Source organism: Hyperolius riggenbachi, chromosome 7 (assembly GCF_040937935.1).
Source record: "Hyperolius riggenbachi isolate aHypRig1 chromosome 7, aHypRig1.pri, whole genome shotgun sequence".
Classification (NCBI taxonomy): domain Eukaryota; kingdom Metazoa; phylum Chordata; class Amphibia; order Anura; family Hyperoliidae; genus Hyperolius; species Hyperolius riggenbachi.
Genome location: NC_090652.1, coordinates 5,951,235 through 5,974,745, shown reverse-complemented (window position 1 = coordinate 5,974,745; position 23,511 = coordinate 5,951,235). Strand labels below are relative to the sequence as shown.

The 23,511-nt window shown below is 50.5% G+C and overlaps 1 protein-coding gene across 1 annotated transcript in view; it reads left to right on the top strand.

Moving 5' to 3' along the window:
• SLC5A10 (solute carrier family 5 member 10) overlaps positions 1 to 23,511 on the top strand; it is a 274,286-nt gene that overhangs the window by 169,400 nt on the left and 81,375 nt on the right. The gene's annotated exons all lie outside the window — the stretch shown is intronic.

Below are 23,511 nucleotides of genomic sequence, written 5' to 3'. Positions count from 1 at the left end.
GACAGGCCATGCCTGGACAGACCACAGCGGTGACATGACCAGATGACAAGCCACAACAGCCATGGCCTACAAAGACAGGCCATGCCTGGACAGACCACAGCGGTGACATGACCAGATGACAAGCCACAACAGCCATGGCCTACAAAGACAGGCCATGCCGGGACAGACCACAGCGGTGACATGACCAGATGACAAGCCACAACAGCCATGGCCTACAAAGACAGGCCATGCCGGGACAGACCACAGCGGTGACATGACCAGATGACAAGCCACAACAGCCATGGCCTACAAAGACAGGCCATGCCGGGACAGACCACAGCGGTGACATGACCAGATGACAAGCCACAACAGCCATGGCCTACAAAGACAGGCCATCCCGGGACAGATCACCAGCGGTAACATGGCCAGATGACAAGCCATTTTGGCCATGGCCTACAGAGAAAGGTCTGCTGGGAGAGACATTAGACTCTTCTATGTCACCAGCAGTGACATAACCAGATGACATGTCAGCCATGGCCTACAGAAACAGGTCTACCAAGAGAGACCATTAGCCGTAACATGGACAGATGGCAAGCCACATAGGCAATGGCCTACAGAGACAGGTCTACTAGGACAGACCACCAGCCGTAACATGACCAGATGACAAGCCACCTCAGCCATGGCCTACAGAGACAGGCCATGCCGGGACAGACCATCAGCAGTAGCTTGACCAGCTGACAAGCCACATCACCCATGACCTACAGAGACAGGCCATGCCGGGACAGACCACTCGCAGTAACATGACCAGATGACAAGCCACCTCAGCCATGGCCTACAGAGACAGGCCATGCCGGGACAGACCACTCGCAGTAACATGACCAGGTGACAAGCCACATCGGCCATGGCCTACAGAGACAGGTCTGCTGGGACAGACCACCAGCGGTAGCACAACCAGATGACAAGCCACATTGGCCATGGTGTCCACATGGTTGCTGGTGTACACGTGGGTGCGTATGTGACATCAGGGGACAACAATGAGGCGCAGAGCCGGATTAAAGCCAAATGGGGCCTTAAGCAAAGTATCAGAATTGGGCCCCTCCATCAAACACTTAAAAGTAATCAACTGCTGCCTGCCTGTCCTCACTCTAGAGCGGCGGGCTGTGCTGTCACACATAGCCACAATGGCGGCGGGCTGTGCTGTCCAGTGGTGCTCAGCAGAGCTCGAATATTCGAGTAGCTCGAATATTCGAGCTCTTTTCCAGCTATTCGAGCTCGGTATTCGAGCTCCAAATAGCTGCAGCTATTCGAATGGGCTATTCGAGTAAACGCAAATAGCCCATTCACTATTCGAGCTATTCGAGCAAACGGCGCTATTCGAGCTCGAATACCGAGCTCGAATAGCGTCATAGCCCAGATTGATGTCCTTAGAGCCAATCAGAGGGCTCCCAGGCCCTCTGACGGCAGCCAATCACAGAGGGGGACCCTGGCCAGCCCCTACCCTATAAATAGCGGCCGCCATGTTCCGTTTCTCCGTCCTTGCCTGAGACTTGCATAGAGAGAGAGTTGCTCCTTTGTGCTTTGGCTTAGCAAGAGCTCTATTGTGGTCATTTACCTAGCGTTTTTGCTCACATACACCTCCTATACACACCTATATTGTTGTTAGTTAGTTAGATAGACATTGTATTTTAGTTAGTAGCTTTTGTGTTACATAGAGAGAGACTCAGACAGCTGCTGCAGGCTTACAGCTTTAGGCCTCAGGGCAGGGCCGGCCCGCTCATGAGGCGGGGTGAAACATTTGCCTCAGGCGGCAAACTTCAAAGGGCGGCACCCGCCCGGGGGGGCCGGCCGCCGAGCCGGAGGGAAAGCGGGCAGGTCGGGGGTATTGTGCCTAGCGGTGGGGAGGGGGGTCGGACCCCCCCCTCCCTCGCCTGGGTCCCCCGATCTGCGCTCCCCTCCAGCCTGTAATTAGTAAGCTGCTGCCAGATCGTAAGAGGCACGGGCGGGGAGGACTCACCTTTTCCGCGTTCCAGCGAGCGCTCCACTGACGTCACTTCCTGCATCGCCGCCCACTGTATTGTAAGTGGACGGCGATGCAGGAAGTGACGTCAATGGAGCGCACGATGGAACGCGGAAAAGGTGAGTCCTCCCCGCCCGTGCCTCTTACGATCTGACAGCAGCTTAGTAATTACAGGCTGGAGGGGAGTGCAGATCGGGGGACCCAGGCGAGGGAGGGGGGGTCCGACCCCCCTCCCCACCGCTAGGCACAATACCCCGACCTGCCCGCTACCCCTCCGGCTCGGCGGCCGCGCGGCGGCGGCAGCAGCAGCTCTGCCACATTTGCCTCAGGCAGCAAAGAGTGACGGGCCGGCCCTGCCTCAGGGCCTTGCCTGTGTGGGCAGCTGTCCTCCTGTCCTCTGTTAGTTTATTTCTCATTAGTATTTAGACAGTATTAGACAGTATTAGATAGTATTAGACAGTATTTCTGCTGTCCTTTACTACTTAGTGATTGTATTTTGTATTGTAGTTATATACTGTAACTGTACTAGGACACTCACTGACTGTCACTGTTCATAGGCTAGCTCCTGCGTGTGCTTGCACTCACTGTCTGTGTACACACACTCTATTTCCTTCTGAATAGTTATATACTGTAACTGTACTAGGACACTCACTGACTGTCACTGTTCATAGGCTAGCTCCTGCGTGTGCTTGCACTCACTGTCTGTGTACACACACTCTATTTCCTTCTGAATAGTTATATACTGTAACTGTACTAGGACACTCACTGTCACTGTTCATAGGCTACTAGCTCCTGCGTGTGTGTGTGCACTCACTGTCTGTGTACTGTACACACACTCTATTTCCTTCTGAATAGTTATATACTGTAACTGTACTAGGACACTCACTGACTGTCACTGTTCATAGGCTAGCTCCTGCGTGTGCTTGCACTCACTGTCTGTGTACACACACTCTATTTCCTTCTGAATAAATATATACTGTAACTGTACTAGGACACTCACTGTCACTGTTCATAGGCTACTAGCTCCTGCGTGTGTGTGTGCACTCACTGTCTGTGTACTGTACACACACTCTATTTCCTTCTGAATAGTTATATACTGTAACTGTACTAGGACACTCACTGACTGTCACTGTTCATAGGCTAGCTCCTGCGTGTGCTTGCACTCACTGTCTGTGTACACACACTCTATTTTCTTCTAAATAGTTATATACTGTAACTGTACTAGGACACTCACTGTCACTGTTCTTAGGCTACTAGCTCCTGCGTGTGTGTGTGCACTCACTGTCTGTGTACTGTACACACACTCTATTTCCTTCTGAATAGTTATATACTGTAACTGTACTAGGACACTCACTGACTGTCACTGTTCATAGGCTAGCTCCTGCGTGTGCTTGCACTCACTGTCTGTGTACACACACTCTATTTCCTTCTGAATAGTTATATACTGTAACTGTACTAGGACACTCACTGTCACTGTTCATAGGCTACTAGCTCCTGCGTGTGTGTGTGCACTCACTGTCTGTGTACTGTACACACACTCTATTTCCTTCTGAATAGTTATATACTGTAACTGTACTAGGCCACTCACTGACTGTCACTGTTCATAGGCTAGCTCCTGCGTGTGCTTGCACTCACTGTCTGTGTACACACACTCTATTTCCTTCTGAATAGTTATATACTGTAACTGTACTAGGACACTCACTGTCACTGTTCATAGGCTACTAGCTCCTGCGTGTGTGTGTGCACTCACTGTCTGTGTACTGTACACACACTCTATTTCCTTCTGATTACTGATTGATTATTGTAAATTCTACTTCCTGACAGTTACTACTTACTTACTGTAGTAGGGACACTCACTCAGTCGCTGTTCATAGGCTAGCTCCTGCACGTGTGTGCGCGTGCGTGCACTCACTGTCTGTAGTGTACACACACTCTATTTCCTTGTGATTACTACTGATTATTGTAACTTCTAGTTGTACTTCCTGACTGTTACTACTTACTTACTGTACTAGGGACACTCACTCACTCTCTGTTCATAGGCCAGCTCCTGCGCGTGTTTGCGCGTGCGTGCACTCACTGTCTGTAGTGTACACACACTCTATTTCCTTGTGATTACTACTGATTATTGTAACTGCTAGTTGTACTTCCTGACTGTTACTACTTACTTACTGTACTAGGGAGTCGGGACACTCACTCAGTCACCTCACCCACCAACCCACTCCATTAAAGTACCCCACTTTTCACCCGCCCTTTTCAAAAACTTTTGTCTTTACGCCCAAAACATCGAAGATGTCTGGAAGTGGCAGCCAGCGCGGTTTGGGCAAGGGGAAGGGCAGCAAGGGAATCAGGAGGAGAGGGAGCAGCATTGTGGCAAGCCGCGGGCGCGGCCGCGCCACCATGCACAGTTCTGCAGAGACACAGCAGCAGCAGCAGCGTGTAGCACCTGCTCCGATTTTCCTCCAGCCGGGTCGGAAACGTCCCATTGAGGAAAAGGATGCAGACACTGTGGTGCAACTGATGACGGAGGATGAGCAGCCCGCCATCAGCTCTGCATCCGAGGCCTCCACCCTCACCACCACCACCACCACCCCTGTTCGCAGCAGCCGCCCAGCAGGGCCTGGGGAGGAGGCCAGTTCACCATCACTCGCCGACCTGTCATTCAGCAGTCTTTTGACCCCAGGCATGATGCGTCAATTGTCTGCTGTTGTTGGCGATTTGGAGGAGGAGATGCTGATGGGCACTTTGGGGGATGAGGGATTGGACAGCAAGACTGTGGCGACAGTCAAGCAGCCCATCCATGCATCAGGAGAGGAGTTTGGGGGGTCATCATCCCAGCAGGACATGTTTCAGGAGGGGGAGGATGATGATGACACGGTGACAGACAGAGACTGGGTGCCACCAGCTCCAGGGGATGTCGTCATCAGCAGCTCTGAGGAGGAGGAGGAGGATGCGCTTGTGGGCCTTGCAAGGAGGCGCATCATTGCAAGCATTGGCAGCAGTAGGCAGGTCCCACAGCCTGCTGGTGTCTCAGGCTCAGCAGCAGCAGCAGCAGCAGCATCTGCCAGTACCACCACCAGCCGCACCCAAGCCCCCCCCCCCCCCCCAACCACCACAGGGAGACAGGCAGCAGCGGTTCCATGCCGTAGGGGGTCGTTTTTGTCACCAATCTGGCGTTTTTTCACCATGCCCACTGTGTACAGCAAGTACGCCACTTGCAACCACTGTCAGCGGAAGTTGAGCAGAGGTGCAGACCCCTTAAAGTTCAGCACCAGCTCGCTCATCAACCACCTTGCTGCGAAACATTTCCACCAGCATGAGGAGTTCCAGAGGCTGAAGGCATCTGGTGCTGGCAGTGGCACCACACCCATCACTGCACAGCCTTCAGCAGCAGCAGCAACAGCAGCCACCCGCCCTCCTGCTCCTCCAGCAGCACCAGCAGGAGTGCGGAAACGCACTGCTCCTCCCCCCTCTGCAACTCCTGCCGCCGACACTGAGGCCTGTTCTGGCAGCCAGTCCTCAGTGGCCTCCTCTGCTGTGTCTGCTGATTCCCGTGCCAGCAAAAGGCCACGCCAGAGCCTTTTGAGCGAGTCCTTCCAGGGGGTGGTTAGGGCTCTGCCTCCCAGCAGCCGTCGCGTGCGGCAGCTGAACGGCTTGCTGGCACGGGCCATGTGCTCCCAACTCCTGCCGTACACGCTCGTGCAGGAGGGGAGCGACATGCGTGCGCTGCTTGCTTGTGCAGCCCCAGACTGGCAGCTCCCCAGCAGACACTTCTTCGCCCGCAAGGCCATTCCTGCACTGCACCGCTTTGTGATGGCCAATGTGGAGCGAGGGCTGGAGCACGCGGTTGGTGAAAGGGTCCATGTCACCATGGACTCCTGGAGCAGCCGCTTCGGGACAGGCCGCTACCTGTCTTTCACTGTCCACTGGGTCAGCTTGGTGGAAGGGGGTGAGGATGGGAGAGCAGCAGCGGGCACAGCAGCAGCAACACAGTGGGTGGTGCCCCCCCGCAGGGTCAGGGGAACTGCAGCAGGTTCCTCCGATCCTCTGCCATCCTCTGGCACACCTGGCCAAACCCCCCGCCTCAGCAGCAGCGTGAAGGCCCGCCACTGCCAAGCGCTGCTGCACTTGGTCAGCCTTGGGAAGACCAAGATGACGGCAACCCATGTGTTGGCCAAACTCCAGGAGCAGGAGAGGATTTGGCTGACCCCCAGAGGCCTCAGAGTCGGAGAGGTGGTGGCCGACAATGGGGCCAATCTGGTTGCCGCAATAGACAGGGGAAACCTGACCCACATCCCCTGTCTTGCCCACGTGCTGAACCTGGTGGTGCAAAAGTTCTTGCGCACCTACCAGGGGATGGGCGAACTGCTGGAAACGGCAAGGAACGTTGTGCGTCACTTCCGGCGCTCGGCTGCAGCCTGTGCGAGCCTGGAAGACGTGCAAAAGGAGCTGGAGCTGCCACGCCATCGGCTGATCCTTGACGTTCCGACTCGCTGGAACTCCACCCTGGCGATGTTGGAGCGTCTGGTTGAACAGAAGCACGCTGTCAACCAGTACCTTGCCCTGGCCACTGTTTCCGCCAGCACAGAGGCAGCAGCAGGTGCCTGCATCCAGCAGCAAGCGCCCCACAGACCTGCTGTCTCTCAGCCACAAGCTCTACAGGACTGTAGAGGCTCCGGCAGCAGTGACTAGAGAGGAGGTGCATGATGCAGCAGCATCCTCCTCCGGTCACAGCCAGCGCCTGACCCGCATGGTGGCTGACTACATGGGGTCCTACAGCGGGCTTGACAGCGATGCCCCTGTTGATCCCATGGAGTATTGGGTCAAGCGCCTGGAGATCTGGAGGGAGCTGGCGCAGTACGCCCTGGAAGTGCTGTCCTGCCCCCCTTCCAGCGTGCTGTCCGAGCGCTGCTTCAGTGCAGCTGGTGGCGTGGTCACCGAGAAACGCTCACGTCTGTCTCACAAGTCTGTGGACAGACTGACGTTTCTCAAGATGAACCAGGCGTGGGTGGAAGGCGAGTTCCTGGCCCCTGGTGTCGGTGAGAGGGGGACATGAACTGGCTAAGAACCATCGTTAATGTGCCTTACCACCCTTTACCACCTCCTGGCTCCTGCTCACTAAGCCAGCCTGGTTCAGTTTGACTATTACGTCGCCTGCAGCCACACATTTTACACCTACAGTGGGCTGCTGTGTACTGCCCTTCTGCTGTCTGTCTGTGTTTCCCACTGCCAGGGTACACAGAATTACCTTCTGCTGCCACTCTGCCACCAGCTATTACGTCAAACAATAGCTATATATCTGTGTAATTGGTTGTACAAACAAAACCAAAAAAACATTAAAAAAAAAAAGGTTTAATTTTTCTGAGGTGCCCGGGTTGAAAACTGTGTTGTCCCAGTTGTGTATTGGACACGATGTGGGCTGCACGACCGCTGTCTGGGACCTCCTGTTGTGTTTATTTACAGCCCTGGTATCACCGCTAGGTACCAGGGCTATTATGTCACGCTGCCTGCCTGCTGCGACACTCACACTACTCCTCCATTCCTCCTGCTGCTGCTGTCTGTCTGTGTTTCCCACTGCCAGGGTACACAGAATTACCTTCTGCTGCCACACTGCCACCAGCTATTACGTCAAACAATAGCTGCTCACATTACTCCTCCATTCCTCCTGCTGCTGCTGCTGTCGGTCTGTGTTTCCCACTGCCAGGGTACACAGAATTACATTCTGCTGCCACTCTGCCACCAGCTATTACGTCAAACAATAGCTATATATCTGTGTAATTGGTTGTACAAACAAAACCAAAAAACCATTAAAAAAAAAAAAAGGTTTAATTTTTCTGAGGTGCCCGGGTTGAAAACTGTGTTGTCCCAGTTGTGTATTGGACACGATGTGGGCTGCACGACCGCTGTCTGGGACCTCCTGTTGTGTTTATTTACAGCCCTGGTATCACCGCTAGGTACCAGGGCTATTATGTCACGCTGCCTGCCTCATTGACTGCCTGCTGCCACACACTCATCCTCCTCCAACTGCTGCTGAATTTACCTCCTGCTGTCTGTGTGTTTCCACTGCCAGGGAGCACATACAATGGCGCTTCCAACATGCGTGCGCCACCAGCTATTTGTTACGCTCAAAAATAGCTGCATTTCTGTAAAAAAAACAATTGAAAAGAGAAATAAGTGAAGAAGAAGACGATATAGAAGAAGATGAAGAAGATGAAGAAGAAGAAGATGAAGAAGAAGAAGATGAAGAAGAAGAAGAAGAAGGAGAAGAAGAAGAAGATGAAGAAGAAGAAAATGAAGAAGAAGATGAAGAAGATGAAGAAGAAGAAGATGAAGAAGAAGAAGGAGAAGAAGAAGAAGATGAAGAAGAAGAAGAAGAAGATGAAGAAGATGAAGAAGATGAAGAAGAAGATGAAGAAGATGAAGAAGATGAAGAAGAAGAAGATGAAGAAGATGAAGAAGATGCAGAAGAAGATGAAGAAGATGAAGAAGATGAAGAAGAAGAAGATGAAGAAGAAGAAGAAGAAGATGATGATGAAGAAGATGAAGAAGATGATGATGAAGAAGATGAAGAAGATGAAGAAGAAGAAGAAGACAATATAGAAGAAGAAGAAGATATAGAAGAAGAAGAAGATAGAAGATAAAGAAGAAGAAGAAGAAGAAGAAGAAGAAGAAGAAGTATATACAGTACTGAACAAAATTCTGGACACAACTTCTCTTTTCACCTTTTTTTTTTAAAGGAACATCCCCACATAATCACTTGCTGTTGTTACTTGGAAAAAAAGATGTTTCTTGCATCATTCACCCTCAAAACAAGTGTTGGAACTTGGAAGCTATTTAAGGCCAATTCGAATAGTCAGCTCGAATAATGAGCTCGAATACCGACTCGAATAGTGAGCTCGAAGTCCGAGGTCGAATCGAATAGTAAAAATTATTCGACTCGAATATTCGACTGACCTCGAATAATTTACTATTCGAATTCGACCAAACTCGAATTTTAAAAAGGGGTATTTGAGCACCACTAGTGCTGTCACACTGAGCCTGCCTCGTTCAGTAGGAGGGAGGGGGAGGGCCAGTTGGAATGACGTCAGCAGACACATGACGCAGGGCGCACATGGGAGGGAGGGCACACGCGGACTCTCTGCGGGCTGGTGATCTGAGCGTCTCTTTTCCATGGCAATGGAAGACGCTCAGCCTCAGCTCATTTTCCGGAAACCAGCGCCGCTGCGGGAGGCAGATCGTGATGTTAGCCAGGTAAAAGAGCCAGGTCATCAGAATGACTACATGCTGTTGGGGCCCCTTAGCCGCAGCCTGCAGCGGCACTGCAATTACATGCGATGGGGCCAGTCAGACCCTGAATGGGGCCCCAAGCTGGTGCTTTACATGCCTGGTTGATGATACAGCTCTGTTGAGGCGGCAGATGCGGTGTCCGGATCGATTTCAGCATGGCATTGATCGGGTATCGGCCTGTGGTGTATGGACACCTGAAATGTACTGTTTCATCAAACAATGCATATTGTGTCTACTATGTGTCAAAATGGAATGATCTTCTACATTTATGTTATGAAGAACTTTTATTGACAAATACCAAAGTTTTTACTTTTTTGAAAACATTTTGATACAATAACGTGTGATTTTTGAATTTTTTAACTCAAAAATTGACTTGTGGTTTCATCACTCAAACAGATCCTCCTATACATAATTCAACAAGGGAGAAAGCTGGCACATCCAAAATCAGTCTTTATTAGTTCCATGTAAAAATATGGCCAACGTTTCGGAGCCGCGTAGGACCCCTTTATCAAGGCAATATCTGCTCTGAGGCAGACAGCTAGTGTTTAAGAGGAGCCAGACTCCTGAATTCCTATGCAGATTTTTTTGCACAGCAGCAAACAGATCTTTGCCTCAGAGCAGATATTGCCTTGATAAAGGGGTCCTACGCGGCTCCGAAACGTTGGCCATATTTTTACATGGAACTAATAAAGACTGATTTTGGATGTGCCAGCTTTCTCCCTTGTTGAATACTGCATAGAGGGCGTCATCCCTCTTTTCAGCTGTCGCACTCCCCTTAAAGACTATGGGTTTGATCCATTAGTGAGTGCGAGACAATACTTCCAATGTGATGCAAACCTCCTATACATAAACCTGGTGTATGGGCAGCTGACAGATCTCTTTCTAATTCGATCTCTCTAGATTCGATCAGAGAGAGATTTGTCTCTTGGTGATATATGGCTGCCTTTACAGTATAGTGTGTAGATATCATTCCCCACAACTGGATCAGGTGGAGGAATTTATACTTCCAGCCAGAGCCGGATTTACCGTAAGGCACTGTAGGCACACGCCTATAGGCGCCTGATGATGGAAAGGCGGCTCACTCCCCTCAACCAGCGCCTCCCTCTTGCCTTACCTGCAGGGGCGTATCTGTGTAATATAGAGCCTATGGCAAACACAGAAATTGCGCCCCCCTCCCAGGGCCGGCCCGCTCATGAGGCGGGGTGAAACTTTTGCCTCAGGCGGCAAATTTCCAGGGGCGGCATCCGCCCGTCCGTGCGGGGAGCCGGCCGCCGAGCTGGAGGGGTAGCTGGTAGGACGGGGGTATTGGGCCTAGCGGCGGGGAGGGGGGGTCGGACCCCCCCCTCCCTCGCCTGGGTCCCCCGTCCTCCGCTCCCCTCCAGCCTTACATAGAAGCAGCCGCTATTTGAGGCACGGGCGGGGAGGACTCACCTCTTCCTCGATCCAGCGTGCGCTCCACTGACGTCACTTCCTGCTGCAGGAAGTGATGTCAGTGGAGCGCACGCTGGGAAGAGGTGAGTCCTCCCTGCCCGTGCCTCTTACAAATAGCGGCTGCTTCTTCTATGTAAGGCTGGAGGGGAGCGGAGGACGGGGGACCCAGGCGAGGGAGGGGGGGGGGGGGTACGACCCCCTACCCGCCGCTAGGCCCAATACCCCCGTCCTGCCGGCTACTCCTCCAGCTCGGGGGCCCCCCAGAGCACCCCCCTCAGGCGGCAAAAAGTCTTGGGCCGGCCCTGCCCCCTCCCCAGTCAGAGACCCTTTCATCTCTACACACAACATTCTTTCTCGTGAAAATGTGTTATGGTTGCCTGTGTTTTTGGGTTCCGGATATTGCTGAAGTGACTTTTTGGGAAATGGCTCTTCTTATTCCCTTGCTGTCCTATTTTCCATCACTAAGCCAAGTGCTCCCTACATACATAAGTTAAGTAGCCATTTTCCCCAGATAATGGGCCGGTTCGGCAGGCATGGGGGCGCAGCACAGGGACAGTCTTGGCAGTGCAGCACAGGGGCAGGCATGGCGCCCATGTTGCTGTGGCGCCCATGGCACGAGCCACGTCTGCACCCCTCTAGATACGCCTCTGCTTACCTGTACAGAATCCCGGACGGAGTGTAAATGAGAGGTTACTCTACCGGGTCTCGGCATTCCACTGATGGGATCTCCCTTCAGTCGGGGCCACCTCTAGCTTCCTAATACTTGGGGGCACCTCTAGCTAGTAAATTGTGGGGATGGAAAACCAAGAGAATGCAAAGGGGAATCTGGCGCTTCTGGTCCCTGGAGATCAGTGGGCAAGCAGTGGGTGGCGTCACACAGCTAGCAGCTCCTTCATGCCTGGCGGGGGGGCATTGTTGTGAAAAAGCAGAAAAAATAGAAAGTGAAGGAGCGCTCTATAGTGTAAAACCAGGTTTATTTCACAAAATTGCACATAAAACAAATCGCACTTACTAGATAGGTGAATATACGCATATCAAACGCGGGCAAAGCCCTAATCCTGAAGCCCTGGGGGTGCCGCCTTCGGAGACCACCATGGCCTGCGGTGGTCTTGGTCCAGATGGATGGGGACAGGGGTGGCTGACCCTTGGGTTGTAAGCGTGCTGGCAGCGTCACAACGCGTTTCGGCGAATCCCCGCCTTCATCAGGTCAAGGCAGTCCCCCCAGGGCTTCAGGATTAGGGCTTTGGCCGCGTTTGATATGCCTATATTTTATGTGCAATTTTGTGAAATAAATCTGGTTTTACACTATGGAGCACTCCTTCGCTTTCCATTATTTCTTCAATAGTGGGGATAGCCCTGGCTACCTAATGCTAAGGAGCACATCTAGCTACCTATGACAGGCAAGGGAAGTAAGGGAGGAGTGACAGCTGGGGCAGCCACTTGCGGTACGGTTCAGCTGAGGTTTGTAGGTTCATGAAGGGCGGAGTCTAGGGTGCCAGGACATCTGTGCCTATAGGCTCTTGTGATGTAAATCTGGGCCTGCATGCATGGAGGGCGGAGTCTAGGGTGCCAGGACATCTGTGCCTATAGGCTCTTGTGATGTAAATCTGAGCCTGCATGCCTGGAGGGCGGAGTCTAGGGTGCCAGGACATCTGTGCCTATAGGCTCCTGTGATGTAAATCCGGGCCTGCATACATGGAGGGCGGAGTCTAGGGTGCCAGGACATCTGTGCCTATAGGCTCCTGTGATGTAAATCCAGGCCTGCATGCATGGAGGGTGGAGTCTAGGGTGCCAGGACATCTGTGCCTATAGGCTCCTGTGAGGTAGATCCGGGCCTGCATGCATGGTGGGCGGAGTCTAGGGTGCCAGGACATCTGTGCCTATAGGCTCTTGTGATGTAAATCTGGGCCTGCATGCATGGAGGGCGGAGTCTAGGGTGCCAGGACATCTGTGCCTATAGGCTCTTGTGATGTAAATCTGGGCCTGCTTCCAGCTATAGGAGCTCTACAACAGACAGCAGCAACCCACATTGCAATCAGCTGTATAGATATTGGATACTTACAGGGGAATGGCCTGAACACACGTGCTGGTATGTGCAGGGCAGAGGGTTATCCTATATTAGCAAGATTACATTTGTTACAATGATGTAATGCTTTTTAGCCTTTGATGTTTGATAGTAGATTGTTATTGAGTATTTGATGTTTTTATGGTCACTGGGAGACTAGAAAACCTCAAAGACAAAAGACAAGAACAAGGTGAGGGCCAATATGCAGAGCTCCCAGCTGTCCCTCTTTCGGAGGGACAGTCCCTCTTTGGAAGCCAAATCCGTCTGTAACTCTTTCTTCCCCATTACTCTTTCTCTTCCATTCCCTCAGAACTGATGTATTATTATTATTATTATTATTTTTAGTATTTATATAGCGCCGACATATTACGCAGCGCTGTACAGTGTATATATATATCTTGTCACTAACTGTCCCTCAAAGGAGCTCACAATCTAATCCCTACCATTGCCATATGTCTATATTATGAAGTGTAAGTACTGTAGTCTAGGGCCAATTTTAGAGGGAGCCAATTAACTTATCTGTATGTTTTTGGAATGTGGGAGGAAACCGGAGTGCCCGGAGGAAACCCACGCAGACACGGAGAGAACATACAAACTCTTTGCAGATAGTGCCCTGGCTGGGATTCGAACCAGGGACCCAGCGCTGCAAGGCGAGAGAGAGCTAACCACTACGCCACCGTGCTTCCCAGATCTGTACAGGGCTTCATCCAAGATTTTGGCATGGCACGCCTACTTAGACCACTGTTAAGTTCATGAAAATTTGGCTCCATCCATGACCACACCCACATTCTGGTGCATGGCCCCATCCATTTTTGGTGGGAGTGCCGAAAAGTGTGGGATCCGGGATCTCTTAGGATCCTAGCAATGCCCCTGGTCTGAATGATAAAACTACATGTTTTGGTTCTGAGTACTTTGTGATATGCATGGCGAGGGGGTGTGGCAGGGGTGTGTCTCTAAGTATCCCTCTATCTTATCTCAAAACGTTGGACGGTATGAATATGGGGTAGGAAGTTTTCTAAGGTGGAAAGTAAACTATGTGATAATAGTCACAAATGTTGGCTGCCACTACAGCAATCTGTGTAAGGCCCCTGTACAAGCACATAAAAACGTTCTGTTTATCGAAGCTGAATGGATGCAAACGCATCCTACGCAAAGCAATAAGATCTCTTCACATCAATCTGGTTGGAATGGATCCGTTCATTCCATTCTGCCAAGCGGAACGCGAGTTTGGGTCCTGCATGATTTTTCTGGATGGGCCAAATGCGACCACGACCGACGGAATCAGTGCTAGCCTATGAGAATGGACTCTGTCTCCTATCACTAGGCTGCCTATATGAAAGAAAGGCAGGTATACAGATCCGAGAGTCCCAGCAGAAGCATCAGGCGCCCCCATTGGTTTGCAATAGACCAACAGAGGATTCTCACTGGTTCACTGAGTACTGGACCAATGGAAACTCTTCCTAGAGCGCATTGAGGATTCCTATTGGTCTTTTACAAACCAATGGAAGCCTGCTGCTTCTGATAGGATTCGGGATTCTGGGAGCCAACGCTCTCTTGATCCCCAGGGGGACAGCCGTGTCACACGGCTGTCCCCAGTACAGCGCTGCTGCAGATCGCAGTGCTGTACTCAGTAGAAAGACGGCGGTTTCACCGTCTAACAGTCTTCTGAGTGTCGATCGCCGCTCGGAGACTGAAGGCGGGCGGGGTGGAGCTTAAAGAGATTCTGAAGCCAAAATAAAAATGGCTTTTTTGCTTAAATATATCAGGGGCATGTGTGCCCCTGCTAAAACGCCGCTATCCCGCGGCTGAACGAGGGTCCTTTCCCCTCCAAATCCCCCCTGCAAAATCACAACCAACTTGGTCGTAGATTTTGCTACCCCTGTGCGCTTCCGTGTGAGGCGGGGCTATGAGCTGCAGCCCTGCCTCACACGCGTCTGTCAGCGGCTGATCTCCGCCTCTCCCCCGCCCCTCTCAGTGAAGGAAGACTGTGAGGGGCGGGGGAGAGGCGGAGATCCACCGCTGATGGACGTGTGTGAGGCAGGGCTGCAGCTCATAGCCCCGCCTCACACGGAAGCGCTCCCCGGGCAGCACAGGGGGGATTTGGAGGGAAAAGGACCCTCGGGATAGCGGCGTTTTAGCAGGGGCACACATGTCCCTGCTATATATAAGCAAAAAAGCCATTTTAATTATGGCTTCAGACTCTCTTTAAGAGGTCCATTGGCGTGGGGCGGTCTTTAGGTAGTTAAATCCAGGCTGAAAACCCACCTGTTCAGTTTGGCATTTGCAGAAATATAATTTTTGTTGTGATAATACCTCATCTTACTACCAACTACTGAATCTGAGAGAGCCTAAGCGCTTTGAGTCCTCTGGGAGAAAAGCGCTATAGAAATGTTATTGTTACAAAAGAGAGAGAAAAACGTCTCCATAAAAAAAACCACAGGAGAAAACAACCAGGAAGAGGTGTGGAGTAAGAGAAAGCGGAAACTGCAGGAGGCATCTAGAAGTACAAAATAATGAATAACAACAACTACAATGGAGTATAAGCAAAAACTCTGCTCCAAATAATACATCGGTCAATGTTGATCTCTGACCTGAACCTGGAGCTGAACTCTTGCACAGGGCAGAAGGAAAACATAGAGGAATGCACCCTGTGTGTATTTAGAGAGTTTAGCCTGTATGATTTCCCCTCATCTGTGACTAATCACTTGATGTCTCAGTTGTGTCATCTCCGGAATCTGCTCTGCCACGGCAGAGCAGCTGATTTATAAACACAGGCTGTTAACAATATTTCTGCTTCCATGAAAGCAGGAAGAAGACACACTGCAGATTTTTTGCAGGATTTGTATCAGCTGTAGCAAAGGAATGTTTTTCTTTAAAGGTTATTATGCTGTTGCTTATCTTTTGGAGCAGAGAGGACATTCTGAGTTCAGGCCCGCTTTAAAAGAGGCGTGTGTTAGTTTGGGAGCCAGGTATTGCCGCTATTTTGAACATTGTTAACCATTTTGTAACAACATCTCTGCATCAGGAATTTGCGCACCTAGTTTATCCTAGGTGGAAACATCTTTACTGCTGGCAGGTGCATCCCTATAGAATGTTTGTGTGTTCCTAAGTGAGCAGAAACAACACTTAATCTCCCAGAGTGCACTGGGCAAGAAGGCTGTGTGACATCATAGCCTACATACCAATATACAGGAATAGATCAATGTAGGAAGTGTTTCTGATGGTGAAAAACTGTATATCCTGAATAATCTATTACATTCCACTTCATGTGGTTACAGTGCCTCTTTGTAATGTTTCTAGCATTGTTTTTGTAGCTATAGCCTTTGTGTTTTTCCACCATGGTGCCCAGTTATAGCTCGGCCTTGTTGATCCTGTTCTTGTTGCGTCCGCGGCAGGCTTGGCAATGCGTGCAACGAATTTATTTGCAGCTCGGCAGCAGATAAGCATAGATATGCCAGCAAATATAACAGGCCGAGACCAGCGTCTGGGATTTCTTATCTGAACAATGATTTCATAGATCCAAGCCAAAAGACTTAAATTCCTGTGTCCCTGCTCACATTCTGGGCTGCAAAGCCAACGATTAAGGCTACACTCTGGTTTCATGCAGACCTGAGATTGGCCAAGTCACGTTTCAGAATGAGAGGAAAAGTGCTGCGGGCAAAAAACAACTTTCTCTTATATAAATGTCAATTAAAAATTTCCAGACAGGAAGTACCTGCTGCTGTATGTACCCTAAGATAAATAAAAGAGTTTGGCAGTTGCATCATGGGAAGGTGATGTGACCACACCTCTTCTCAGATGAGTACACAGGAAATCTTGGTGATCTTATAGCTTTAGCGGAACAAAGCACTTCCTCTTTCCTTAGCCTAGGCTATGTACTAAAGCTGGCACTTCCTTTCTGCAACTTTTTATTTCTAGAAAGAAATATGTTTGAAAAAACAAAACAAAACAAAAAATAGGAGTTTTAAAGGAGAAAAATCTATCAAAACAGCTTATACAGCAGAATCCCTTACAGTAAACTCCGAGGGACCAGGAAAAACTGTTTACAACAACAACAACAATAACATTTGTAAAGCACTTTTCTCCCGTGGGACTCAAAGCGCATAAGCATGGCTCCGACCATCGTGGTACAGAGGAAGAATTGTATAAGTCTGGAAATGCCAGGCTAAACAGGTGGCTTTTCAGTCTGGATTTAGTGTTGGGCGAACAGTGTTCGCCACTGTTCGGGTTCTGCAGAACATCACCCTGTTCGGGTGATGTTCGAGTTCGGCCGAACACCTGATGGTGCTCGGCCAAACCGTTCGGCCGCATGGCCGAACTAAGAGCGCATGGCCGAACGTTCCCCGAACGTTCGGCTAGAGCTGTGATTGGCCGAACGGGTCACGTGGTTCGGACCCGAACGCGCTCTGATTGGCCGAACGGTCACGTGGTTCGGGTAAATAAATACCCGAACCACGTCATATCTCCGCTATTTCTCTGTGGGTTTAGCTTTGGGTAGGCAGGCAGGGTAGTTCGCTCTCCAGCCACGCTAGCCAGGGTCCCCCCCAGTCATTGTGTGTCGCTGCTGGGAACAGTAGTGCACCGCTCGCTCAGCCACACTATATATAGCATTGTTTACTGCCACTGTGTACCTCGCTCAGCCACACTATATATAGCATTGTTTACTGCCACTCTGTGTACACGGCTCAGCCAGACTATATAGCATTGTGTGTACTGCCACTCTGTGTACACGACTCAGCCAGACTATATAGCATTGTGTGTACTGCCACTGTGTACCTCGCTCAGCCACGCTATATATAGCATTGTGTTTACTGCCACTCTGTGTACACCGCTCAGCCAGACTATATAGCATTGTGTGTACTGCCACTGTGTACCTCGCTCAGCCACACTATATAGCATTGTGTGTACTGCCACTCTGTGTACACCGCTCAGCCAGACTATATAGCATTGTGTGTACTGCCACTCTGTGTACACCGCTCAGCCAGACTATATAGCATTGTTTACTGCCACTCTGTGTACACGGCTCAGCCAGACTATATAGCATTGTTTACTGCCACTCTGTGTACACGGCTCAGCCACACTATATAGCATTGTTTACTGCCACTCTGTGTACACCGCTCAGCCACACTATATAGCATTGTTTACTGCCACTCTGTGTACACCGCTCAGCCACACTATATAGCATTGTGTGTACTGCCACTCTGTGTACACCGCTCAGCCACACTATATAGCATTGTTTACTGCCACTCTGTGTACACCGCTCAGCCAGACTATATAGCATTGTGTTTACTGCCACTCTGTGTACACCGCTCAGCCACACTATATAGCATTGCGTACTCTGCCAGTCAGTGTGTATATTGCTGGGATCAGTAATACTCCACTCACCGCTAACCACTATATGAGCTCACCATGAGTTCCTCAGAGACCTCCGCTGTGAGCAGCACTCCCAACAACAGCAACAGCCAACGCCCCACGCAAGCTATAACATCCACCCCAGCAGCCAGTGGTCAGCAGCAGCCCTCCCCGGAGGAGAACGTTGTGTCCATCGGTCCGTCGCCAGAGCGATTAATGAGGGCTGCCATTGAGGAGATGATGGGGCCTGATGTGGAGGAGGAGGTCTGGCTCAGGCCAGCATCCCAAGTTAATGTTGAGGACGATGAGGGGTCTGTGTCTGGGGATGTTGGGGTGGCAGAGGTGGTGGGTGGGTCAGACTCAGGAGAAGAGTTGTATGATGAGGATGATGATCGGGACCATCTGTATGTGCCTCAGAGTCCGACCCCGGAAAACATGTTGTATCGTGTGTTTAGGTACTAAAATCTGCGTTCCCAGTAGTGTTGGGCGAACAGTGTTCGCCACTGTTCGGGTTCTGCAGAACATCACCCCGTTCGGGGTGACTATATAGCAGACTATATAGCATTGTGTTTACTGCCACTCTGTGTACACGGCTCAGCCACACTATATAGCATTGTGTTTACTGCCACTCTGTGTCTGCTGGGAACAGTAGTACACCACTCACCCGCCACTGTATAGCATTGTGCTCTGTGTCGCTGCTGGCAATAGTGGTACACCGCTCACCCACCACTGTATAGCATTTCTGTACTGTCACTGTACTGCTGCCAGTCAGCGTGTACTTTAAGGATAAGTGAAATGAGGAAGAAATCCGGTGAAAGAGGGAGGGGCAAGGGAAGAGGTGTTTCCCCTGACGGTTCACGTACAGGCCACAGGGGAGCACCCAAGAAAACCCACTCAATACCGCCCATGTTGTCCAGGACAACCACCCTCACAGATCCAAAACAACAGGACCAGATAATTACTTGGATGACCTCTCAAGCGTCCAGCAGTGGGTTAAGCAGCACCAGCACATCACGCACGAGGTCCGAGTCCTCAGCCAGTTACAAGGAGCCAGTGGGCACAAAGCTGACACAACCGGCAGCGACACCACGCACACAACTGCCAGATAACCAGACGACGTTGAAGTGAGCTGCGCAGAGGTTGTTCTGGGGAGCTCTACTCCACGGCGGCGGCCCCCCACAATGACATATGACGAGTTTGAGGAGATGGAAGAGGAGGGTATGGACAATGTGGACATAGACCCAGATTTTGTTTGTGAACGAGAATATCGCCGTCGTAGCAGCAGCACAGATGAGTCTGTTGAAGAACCCACTGCTGCACGAGTTCGCCTTGTGCCACAAGGTAGGCGGCGCGCAATTTCAGGCACCACAAGCGTGGAAGTTCAAGTGAGAGGCAAAAGAGGCGCAAACAGAAATCGCCAGCAAGGCAGGTGCTCCAAAGTCTGGGCTTTCTTTGAAGACTGCACTGAGGTTGTTACCATGGCGATTTGCAAGGTGTGCAAGACCCGCCTGAGCAGGGGGAAAAGTATTAACAACCTCTCCACCACCAGCATGAGCCGCCACATGCTATCCAAACATCCCACTCTGTGGGCAAACGCGGCAGGACAGGGTACCACCAGCAACACTGCCTCCCTTGGGTTCACCAGACTCACCACCAGACCCGCCTCAGCAGCAGCAGTAGCCCAGCCATTGCGTGGTTCACAACATTCACAAACATCAGACGACGCTGACACTGTCACTTTCCGGAGTAGTGCTCTTGAGGTCTCCCAGTGTTCATCAAACACAACAACCAACAGCCCTTCGGTGTGCAGCCCTACGGTTCAGTTGTCTGTCTCGGAGATGTTTGAGCTCAAGAGGAAATTGCCAGCAAATGACCCCCGGGCCGTGGCAGTAACAGCCAGCATAGCCAAGCTTCTGGCCTGCGAAATGCTGCCATATCGAGTGGTGGAGACAAACAGCTTCAAGGGCATGATGTCAGTGGCCATCCCACGTTACGTGGTTCCCAGCCGCTACCACTTTGCGCGCTCTGCAGTGCCTGAGTTGCATGAGCACGTGGTCAGCAAAATAACCCGAAGCTTGAAGAATGCCGTTGCCTGCAAGGTTCACCTCACCACTGACACATGGACGAGTGCGTTCGGCCAGGGTCGATACATCTCCCTTACCACGCACTGGGTGAACCTTGTGGAGCCTGGCAGCGATTCCTCACCTGCTACGGCGCGGGTGTTGCCCACGCCGCAAACAGCTGCACCGCCGTCCCTCCCACTGGATAACAACAGCAGCACCTACCTCTCTGACTCCTTCTCCTCCAACGCATCTCAAAGCTGTACCTCATCCGGAAACGCTAACCCAGCACCAGCAGCAGTAGGATTGTGGAAGCAGTGCTGCACAGCTGTTGGCATGCGTCAGCAAGCGTTGCTGAAGCTGATCTGCCTTGGGGATAAGCAGCACACAGGGGAGGAAATTTGGAGGGGAATAAAGGAACAGACGGATTTGTGGCTGGCACCGCTGGACCTGAAACCGGGCATGAAGCTAGACACCTGGCACGAACTGGCAATGTACGCAATAGAGGTTCTGGCTTGCCCGGCAGCCAGTGTTATGTCGGAACGCTGTTTCAGTGCTGCCGGAGGCATCGTCACAGATCGGCGTATCCGCCTCTCCACAGAAAATGCAGACCGTCTGACTCAAATTAAAATGAATCAATCCTGGATTGGAAACGACTACGCAACACTCCAGGACCCCAACCAAGTAACATGACCAATGAACATCTGGGATGGTTTAGCGTTTCCGGTTCCTGTTTATTGAACCTCTCATCTGTATTACATTTATGACTGCATGGCGGCAAAAAACCATTGCTGCTATATCCGCACGCTTTTTGTCCTCATGCAAGGCCTGGGTTGTTGTGTCTCAAAAAGCATGGCCTTCTCCTCCTGCGCCTGCTCCTATTCCATCACGTCTGCTGCTGCTGGGTTAGCGTTGCCGCATGGTCCCTGTTTATTGAACCACTTATCTTTATTACATTTATGACTGCATAGCGGGACAAAGCATGCTATCCGCACGCTTCTTGTCCTCATGCAAGGCCTGGGTTGTTGTGTCTCACAAAGCGTGGCCTTCTCCTCCTGCGCCTCCTCCTGTTCCATCACGTCTGCTGCTGCTAGGTTAGCGTTGCCGCGTGGTTCCTGTTTATTGAACCACTTATCTTTATTACATTTATGACTGCATGGCGGTACAAAGCATGCTATCCGCACGCTTCTTGTCCTCATGCAAGGCCTGGGTTGTTGTGTCTCACAAAGCGTGGCCTTCTCCTCCTGCGCCTCCTCCTGTTCCATCACGTCTGCTGCTGCTGGGTTAGCGTTGCCGCGTGGTCCCTGTTTATTGAACCACTTACCTTTATTACATTTATGACTGCATGGCGGTACAAAGCATGCTATCCGCACGCTTCTTGTCCTCATGCAAGGCCTGGGTTGTTGTGTCTCAAAGCGTGGCCTTCTCCTCCTGCGCCTCCTCCTGTTCCATCATGTGTGCTGCTGCTGGTGCTGGGTTAGTGTTACCGGTCCCTTTTCCTGGAACTTCTTCTCTGTATTACATTTATGACTGCATGGCGAAAAAAAGCATGTTACCTGTGCAAAGAAACATGACATTTTCCACATTTAAAAGACAGTTTTTCCTTTGAAACTTTACAATCAATTTTCTCAAAAACTATAAGCTCTTTTTCAAATATTTTTTTTTCCTCTTGTACCCACTCCCAAGGTGCACATACCCTGCTAATTTGGGGTATGTAGCATGTAAGGAAGCTTTACAAAGCACGAAAGTTCGGGTCCCCATTGACTTCCATTATGTTTGGAGTTCGGCGCGAACACCCGAACATCGCGGCGATGTTCGGCGAACGTTCGCGAACCCGAACATCTAGGTGTTCGCCCAACACTATCTGGATTTGAATAGCTCCAGGGATGGTGCTGTCTTTACTGGGCGTGGCAGGGAGTTCCAAAGAGTAGGGGCAGCATGACAGAAGGCTCTGTCTCCAGATTTTTTGAGGTGCACTCTGGGAGTGACCAAGTTTATAGAACTTGCTGATCTGAGGTTGTGAGAGGTGTGGTGCAGCTTCAGCAAGTCCTTCATGTATCCAGGGCCCAGATTGTGCAGGGATTTGAATGTCAGCAGTCCAATCTTGAAGAGTATTCTCCATTCTACTGGTAGCCAGTGCAGTGAGCGAAGGATCGGTGTAATGTGACAGTGGCGAGGCTGGTTTGTTAGCAATCTGGCAGCAGCATTCTGCACTAATTGCAGGCGACGCAGGTCTTTTTTGGGGAGGCCAGCATAAAGGGCATTGCAGTAGTCCAGCCGTGATGTGATGAAGGCGTGGACTAGGGTTGGAAGATCCTCTGGGGGAATCAGATGTTTAATCTTTGCAATGTTCTTCAGATGAAAGAAGGAAGATTTAACTACAGATGAAATTTGGTTTCTGAAACTCAATTCCCCATCGATTAGTTCGCCAAGGCTGCGCACAAGGTTGGAGCTGTTTATGTCTGAATTCCCAATCCTGATTGGTGTTGCTTTAGGATAGAGCTGTTTTGATGGCGAGCACTGGCTTTGGACAAAGAGGACCTCAGTTTTGTCAGCATTCAGTTTCAACCAGTTATCATTCATCCATGCCTGAAGCTCAGCTAAGCAAGAGTTTATTTTTGGGGTAGTTTACTATGAAGAGATTCTACTGTATTGCATTTTCCAATCAAGTGGAAGGTCATTCTATGTCAGGACATTAGCCAATAAATAAAAAAAAAGTGTTTTTTTATGTGTAATAGCCTGACGTTAGTTTTCTGGCTAAAATAGATATCAGAGGGTGAGGTTAGCCCTGCTGAAGGGGCCTGTCTGAGACACGAAACACACAAGAAACCTGTGCAGGACAGAATGCCCCTCAAATCTGCGATCAGTGTACTGCCTGTTTCGGACTTGTTTGTCCTCCTCAGTGCTTGGCATAGATAGATATGGCTTTATAGGATAGGGGCTTGGACCAGTAATACTAAATACCCAGATAGCTGATGATGACCCAGAACCATTACATACCTCCCAAAGTTTTGAGATGAGGAAGAGGGACACTTAAGACACACCCCTGCCACACCCCTGATCACACCCTAGTCATGCAAACCATGAAGATTTCAAAAGAAAAATATGTTGTTTTATAATTCAAACCACACTGGTCCTTTCTATCCTGGATAATTGTCCTTCATATTAACATTTAAGATCAGTAATATATCAATTTAAAGGATGGGAATAAAGTTTAGAGTCAATCAAACACATTTTTAGTATAGAAATATACATATTTACATAGAAAGAGGGACAAAGGAGGAGGAAAGAGGGACAAAGGGACAGGGCCCCCAAAGAGGGAC